Below are 7,298 nucleotides of genomic sequence, written 5' to 3'. Positions count from 1 at the left end.
ATGGTGAGGAGAAACATGTGTGACAGCGGGTCACCTTGGCGGAACCCACGACGGTGAAAGAACGGCCTGCCCAGAACTCCGTTTAGCATTATCCTGGAGCTAGCCAATGAGAGCAGGATGCAAACCCAAGTGATGAACCGTGGTCCGAACCCAGCGTACCGAAGGACTGCCAGGAGGAAGGGCCACGACACGGTGTCGAACGCCTTCGAGATGTCCACCTTGAGAAGCATGGATGGGACACGAAGTGTGTGTAAAGCCCGAGTGGTCAGCTGCACCATTCGAAAGTTATCGTGGATGCTCCTACCGCGCACGAAAGCCGACTGGTTGGGAGCGACGAGCTCAGCAAGTCGCGGCGCGAACCTTACTGCCAACACCTTGGAGAAAAGCTTGCCAAAGCGTAGTATTTGTTGTTCCAAACATGCTACCAGCTGGATCGCACATAGGAAATACAGTTTGTCTAGTTCACATCTAGATGTTTTTTAAGGATGTCACATCTAAGCTCCCACAAATAACGCAGCAACAAGAAACAGAAAAAAAACTGAGACAAAAAAAAAATAGACCACAAATATAGTGGACATCAGGTTAGATGTGACATATATGTCACATCTAGATGTGTCCTAGACAGACCCATGAAATACTATATGAGCCAACAGACCTGTTCCGTTTTCATCACGCTCTCGTATGCACCCCAAAGAAACTTTCCAAATACTACAATAAACTAATAAGTCGGTAACCAGGTCGAACTCAAACCACAGGAGGTCAAATAGAAACGAAAAGGGCAACGCATCATGGGGCGCAAGGCATCCCGGAGAAAAGGAAGAAATGAAATAGCACCCACGGCCATGGCAGACGCGGGATACCCGGACTTGCCCACGGACGTCCTGGTGGAGATCCTGCTGCGGCTGCCCCCGAGCTCCCGACGCCGGTTCCGCCTCGTCTGCCAACTCTGGCGCGACCTCATCGGCGAGCGCACCACAGAGATGCAGAGCCGCGCCACGACCCTCCTCTGGAACACCTCGGAAGCGGTTGCCTATGTCGTCGACGTCGACGGGGGGATACACAAAGCTGTGGAATCAGGGCAAAGCCGGCAGGACTTCGTACAATAAGCTACAGCTGGTGGGCACGTGCAATGGCCTGCTCTGCCTGTGCGAAAACAGGGAGAGAGTTGGCGGCGTCGTCACCCTGGTCAACCCGGCCACCGGTGAGGTGCTGCCCGTCCTGGCGCTTCCGTGCGCCGACTTGTTTGTCACGAGATACACCTGGGATTGGGAGGACTGGGACAAGGCGTACAACTTCGCGTACCACCCTACTACTGGGCAATACAAGCTGGTGCACGTCCCCTGTAGATACAACAATGTATGCAAGTTTGACACCATACAAGTGCTCACGCTGGGGAAAGCGTCATGGCGGGAGATGCAGACGGGTACCGTGGACGGCGGGAGGTGCCACCTCGACGCTGGCATCATCAGCATCGACGGCACGACGTATTGGGTCACGGAGGAGCCCGCAATCAGGGTCGTGTCATTTGACCTTGAGCACGAGCGTATCACCTACGTCAAGCGTCTACCTACGCATTCAACCACTCCTGATCAGTACAACCTGACGGAGGTGCACGGGAGGTTGGGCATCGTCTTCCATAACTGTTCGACAACGACTGAGGTGTGGATTCTAGACAAGGGACTACGGTGGAGTCACCGGTACAGCCTCAGACAACAGGATCCCCTGCGACCACAGTTCGTGTACGGCGAGCACGTCTTGACAATAGAAGGGGCATTGATATGCGCGCACTACAGGCGAAAAGGCATGTGGTCATCCAACAATCCGGAGCCGGTGATGGTCAGCAACCGGGCTCAAGGAACGGTGGTCGCCGAGATAAATAGTAACGAGTTCTGCTTCCGTAGCGTGCATCACCGGATATTCCCCTACGTTAAGACGATGGAGCCACTAAGTATCTATTATGCTGCCAATAACTGATGCCTAATTAGGATGTCTCTCTGTTCCCAAGAAAATAGTTCTCTTCTAGAGGTGCCTTGTTGCATTGTTTTCTTTTCCTTTTTTCCTCTATATGCTATTAGTGTCTAAACGTCGTGTTTTATAATACTCGCTCCGTCCCAAATTGCCCAAATTACTAGTAATTCGAGACGAACGTATTTGTCCTTGATGAGAATAGTACTTCACTTTCCTTAACAATATGATTTGCGACTTTTTTACATCAAAATACTTTTTATTGCAAGGTGATCACCATACTATCTTGTACAAGAGTATCAATAATCTCTACATGTGAATCTTCCGTCCAGCCCGCACACACGCTGCTCGCTATGCCTACCTTGTTCACATGGTCGCACCCTCCGAGTGGGTTCCATCCGAAGCCTCTGAGTGTTCCTCCAGTGAGTGTGCTAGTTGCACTGTGTGAAGTCCAGTGAGTGTGCTAGTTGAACCATAATAATCTTGCGAACACGGAATCTATCAAGAGGGAAGGGACGGGGATGGATCTCTAGTCATAGATGAGAGGTCAGCAAAATCATATGAGTTTCTGGGAGGAAGAGGTGCATTGGGTTTGGTGAAGGACACGTGGCCTCCTTCAGTGTGGGTCTCACAAGATGGGAGAATAGACCCGGTCTCATAGAATGTTTTCCAAACAAACAACCTGTTGGGTGTAGTATTGATGCTCCATAACACTGAAGGCAACTCCTCTACTATCAGTTGAGACCCGCCCAGGGGGGCCGGGTCAGCTTCAATGGCGGGTTATGCAAGAAGCTCAGTAAACATCCAAGTTTGTAGTTTATTAAGTCTTATAGAAGGCCCAAAGGCCTGGGGCCGGCTTGAGGCCTGATATTGTAAGTAAACCGCCACATGTAAGAAAATACTTGTACGGAAAGACATGTAAAGAAAGTCACCGAGCCGGACAAGATTATGAGCCGGCCGGGACTCTGTAGGCCACCTGGCGTCAACCCGTATATATAAGGGGACGACCCGGTGGCGGTTTAGGGCGAGAAACAACCAAGTCGATAACCAAGCCGGCGAGTTGAGCCTCTTGGAAGTCGAAACCTCAGCAATACCAATCCCAACTAGATGTAGGCTTTTACCTTCACTAGTCGTCAACCCGTGCACCTGCACGGGCTAGGTTGCGAATTGTTATGTTTTTTATCAGTCTTTACTAACAATTGCAATGACGTAATATTTTGAGAACATGTCCTACTGGAATGATGGAAATGGTGATCTCACCAAACCTACACACTTGAAGCCGAATCAGTTCGCTTCAAGAATAATATTAGATGAACCATGTTGCCACATGGATTTTTTCATAAGAAAATGGTTTTCCTTATTAAACAATGTCTTGGTGAGAAACAGCAATATAACTTCTTAATAGTAGGACAACGGTACGTAGTGCTCGTATCCGTCCCCGTAATTTCCCGAGAGACACCATTTGTTCACTTGGCATTGCATGATGCATCAGTATTGCTGCACCTCGACTCTTTGCCGCCGCTAAAGAACTCCTGCATTGTGTTGTCATTACACACCAGCCCGACAAACTTGTCACCTCCCGTCATTACATTATGATAGTATGCATAAAATGATAGTAGTGATCTAGTGATTGAACAACCATCTAATCTTGATTCACAGGCCCATCTAATTATTTAGCTACACCCAAAATAATCATTTATAGTGATTTTCATGTGACATTGTCTCCTCTTTCATTCATGTGTAATTAGTGATGAAATTAATGAAACATATGGAATTGCTTGGAAAAAAGACTAAGATAACAAAATGTAGTATAAATCCATTGTGTTGTACATGCTTTTATGCTGAAACTAATGTGCTAGAACTGCGTTCTACTCACTTCGTGCAATATCTAAGCAATAAAGGGATAAGTCAAGAAAAGAGATAAATTAAACTCGATGATAAATTGGTTGATATTTTCACCTCTTCCCTAGATGCGGGTTAGAAGACCAAATAATTAATTGATCAGAAGCACGTCATGCCATCCAAAGGAAATACTAAATGATCAAACTACTAATTAAATCTAAGGCTCTTCACTCTTCTATCTAGAATTTGTCTAGTGGTTGACATACATCAAGCATCTTTGGCGAGTTCGACTGAACAAAAATTTGGGCTGAATGAAATCTTAATGTTCATCTATCTATCTTGTGTGCTGACATTGTAGGGTCATTAATCTGAACATGTTAAATTTGTGTTCTTATTTATAGAGTCACCTTCCATGGTGGCTACTCGGCAATCATTGTGTTGAACTATTATATCTTGTAGTGGGCGTAGCAGTCACTATTTTATATCACAATCAGTAAGTATGATTTCCTGTTTAATAACTTCATGGCATGCTAAGTTTAAATGCTCTAGCATTTACTTTTTGAGTCTTGATCCCATTGTTAATTGTACTAACAACTCAAAGTGTTATCATTATTTTAATGAAAAGGACAACACTTCATGATTTTAGTAAGAAAAACAAAACAAAACAGTACATCATTTGTGTTCTTGTATGTCACCTACTACTAAAGAAATGGAAATTGCACAATCTACTGGTCTCAATATTTAAAACTTCCAAAGCTAAAAGACGAAATTTTCAAAAGGAAGCTTCTCTAACCTGGTGTAAGCAATGATGCTGCTTGTCAAGAGAAAGAAATCTCGGCAGTGATCCCATGCTAAGAATGAGCTTAGTTTTGGACCAACCATCGTACTGCTTCTTTCTGGGCCGTGTACCACATGATATGTAGATAGATCAACATTATGAACATCCATTTGGTGCCTCTGAGACACCTCACAACTGGTCAAACAACAACTTGCAGCTGGGCGTCTCACTAAAGAACAGACTCTTGTCCATCTAGGTGAAAGCCAAGGCATGGACAGAATAATCCTGGAAGCAAAACAATCATACAATTTTTTTTTTGCGGGAAGACAATCATACAATTTAGAAACCTGATAGAAAATAGATTATAATATTCAGGGGATAGACTATGAGGAGAAGAACAAATCTGACAAACAAACCTGAAAACGGGACGTGTAGCCATGAACCATTTAGGAATAGAATCTGAAAAAAAAAGAAATCAGTTCCAAGTATATAATATGATAAAGCTAACTGATCTGGCTGACCGTTCCTTGTAAATAGCCAATATCCTAATTCATCAAGTATTGTTGGCAAGTAGAAAACAAAAAACTAACCACGTGATGCAGGATCTATAAATTTCTAGTTCAAATTTTTTTTCCAGTACTTGTAGAGTCGCAAACATAGGTAATCTTGTAGGTATATATAGTAGATGTACACCACTTAAATATATAATGTCTCCTGCGGGGTGCAGAATATCTGAAAAAAGAAAAATATGAATCAAGTGTATAAATATCTAGAGATTGAGCGATCAGAAGAAATTTATGGTCCTACAAAAAGGAGAATACATACGTATCAATGTGATATTGTATAGCTCTTGCTGTTGTGCTGTTTGTGTGCCTGAAGTCTTGCAGCTCGCCTCACGCCTCATATTAGCAGACCGCTCCAAGGTGCCGAGGAGCAGCAACACCACCAGCTCTCCCTGTCGAGGAGCAGTACCGCCGGGCCTTCGAGCACTGGAGCACCCTATAACTGGTCGATGACCACCACCGTGATATTGTAAACTAACCACGTGCTGCAACAACTATAAATTTCTAGTGTAGTCACAAATATAGTAATCTTCTTCTAGTTATACATAGTACATGTACACCACTTAAATATATATTCTCCTGCGGGGTCCAGAATATCTGAAAAAAGAATGCATGAATCAAACGTATAAATATCTAGAAATTGAGCGATCAGAAGAAATTGATGGTCATATGGAAAGGAGAATATATACGTACCAATGTGATATTATATAGCTCTTGCCATTGCGCTGTTTATGTGCCTGAAATCTTGCAGCTCGCCTCATGCCTTCTATTAGCAGACCACTCAAAGGTGCCGTGAAGTCTTGCAGCTTGCCTCACGCCTCCTATTAACAGACCGCTCAAAGGTGCCGAGGAGCAGCAGCACCATCAGCTCTCCATGTGGAGGAGCAGTACCGCCGGGCCTTCGAGGCCTGGAGCAACCTATAACCGGTCGATGACCACCATGCAAAATAAAACATGACCAAAACACCTCAACTCGGATGCAAACAGTATATACACACATGTTTCTTTTATTACATTATATTAATATTTCTCCAATGCACGCATGCTATGCCTAATCAAGAAAGATCATGTGGAGACTGGAGATTCAACATATACCTACATCAAGAGTTATTCATACGGGCACCAGGATTGTTGTTGCATACTGGCATGGCGCCATACACATGCCAGCGATGAGAAGCAACAGAGCAGTCGGTATTGGACTCGGCACCGCCAATATTGGACTCGCAATAAACCCAGTCTGGTGGATGAACAATTTTCTTTCGGATGAGCCAATATGCATCGGTAGATAACTATACGTGATTAGTTGTGCCACTGTAATAGTAAGAATGGTTCAAGTAAATATGCATGTGACAAATCAGCATAGATAAATCAGCACGTGTGATAAGAGAGAGAGTAACTAATCCATCAGATCTTGGTCAAACTCAGCATAGAGAAATCAGCATGTGTGATAAGAGAGAGAGTAACTAATCCATCAGATCTTGGTCAAACTCGCCAGGGACTAAAGATTTGAACGAAATTGCATATGAAGCCATGAGCTATCATGGACTGTTGTCTCCTTGGCTCCAAATCACACAAATAAGCAATACCTGTACATGTAGTGCCATGGAAACAACTCAGAATTATACGGTTTCATCCGATCAAACTGGGGCCGCTAGTGCTGTTGAAAGAACAGTTGAGGGATAGTCGATGGAGTACTGCACCTTGTGATGGGTGGATCAAATGGAGAGCCAGCGATGTAGGCTTCAAACTGGAAGGCGTCGTTCCTTGGTCGTGCTCTAGCCGGAGGAGGGAAGAACGATCAACTGCCATCGATCGGAGGTCTTGGACAGTAGAAACCATGGAAGGAAACGGAGGCTGCTAGGTTAGATTTAAACCTCTACCATAACAATTTGAGAGATTTGGCTCTCCGGAGAGATATACGCGAGAGTTTTATCCCTTTTAGATAGTTATTGGTCAGAGATGGTTAGAGTTGGGTCGTGGGAGAGACACGCGTACGTGACAATTTTGGAGAGATTGGGAAATTCTGGTCGTGAGGGTATCCATGACTTTTTTATTGGGAGATATCCGGGAGATTCTTTTTTCTTTTTTCAGAGAAACATGAGAGATTGGATCTGAACCATAGTTTTGGCCGTGAGGGACATATCAATGAG

At 44.5% G+C, this 7,298-nt stretch overlaps 1 long non-coding RNA gene across 1 annotated transcript; it reads right to left on the bottom strand.

Moving 5' to 3' along the window:
* Positions 1–3,330: 3,330 nt before the first annotated feature.
* On the bottom strand, positions 3,331–6,127 carry LOC123186399 (uncharacterized). Its single transcript, XR_006493621.1, has 6 exons — positions 5,842–6,127; positions 5,411–5,745; positions 5,176–5,317; positions 5,002–5,044; positions 4,601–4,870; positions 3,331–3,497 (listed from the first exon to the last, which is right to left on the bottom strand). It is a non-coding gene; the product is annotated as an uncharacterized lncRNA (long non-coding RNA).
* Positions 6,128–7,298: the final 1,171 nt, after the last annotated feature.

This window comes from Triticum aestivum, chromosome 2A (assembly GCF_018294505.1).
Source record: "Triticum aestivum cultivar Chinese Spring chromosome 2A, IWGSC CS RefSeq v2.1, whole genome shotgun sequence".
Classification (NCBI taxonomy): domain Eukaryota; kingdom Viridiplantae; phylum Streptophyta; class Magnoliopsida; order Poales; family Poaceae; genus Triticum; species Triticum aestivum.
This window is presented reverse-complemented; position numbering and strand designations above follow the sequence as displayed.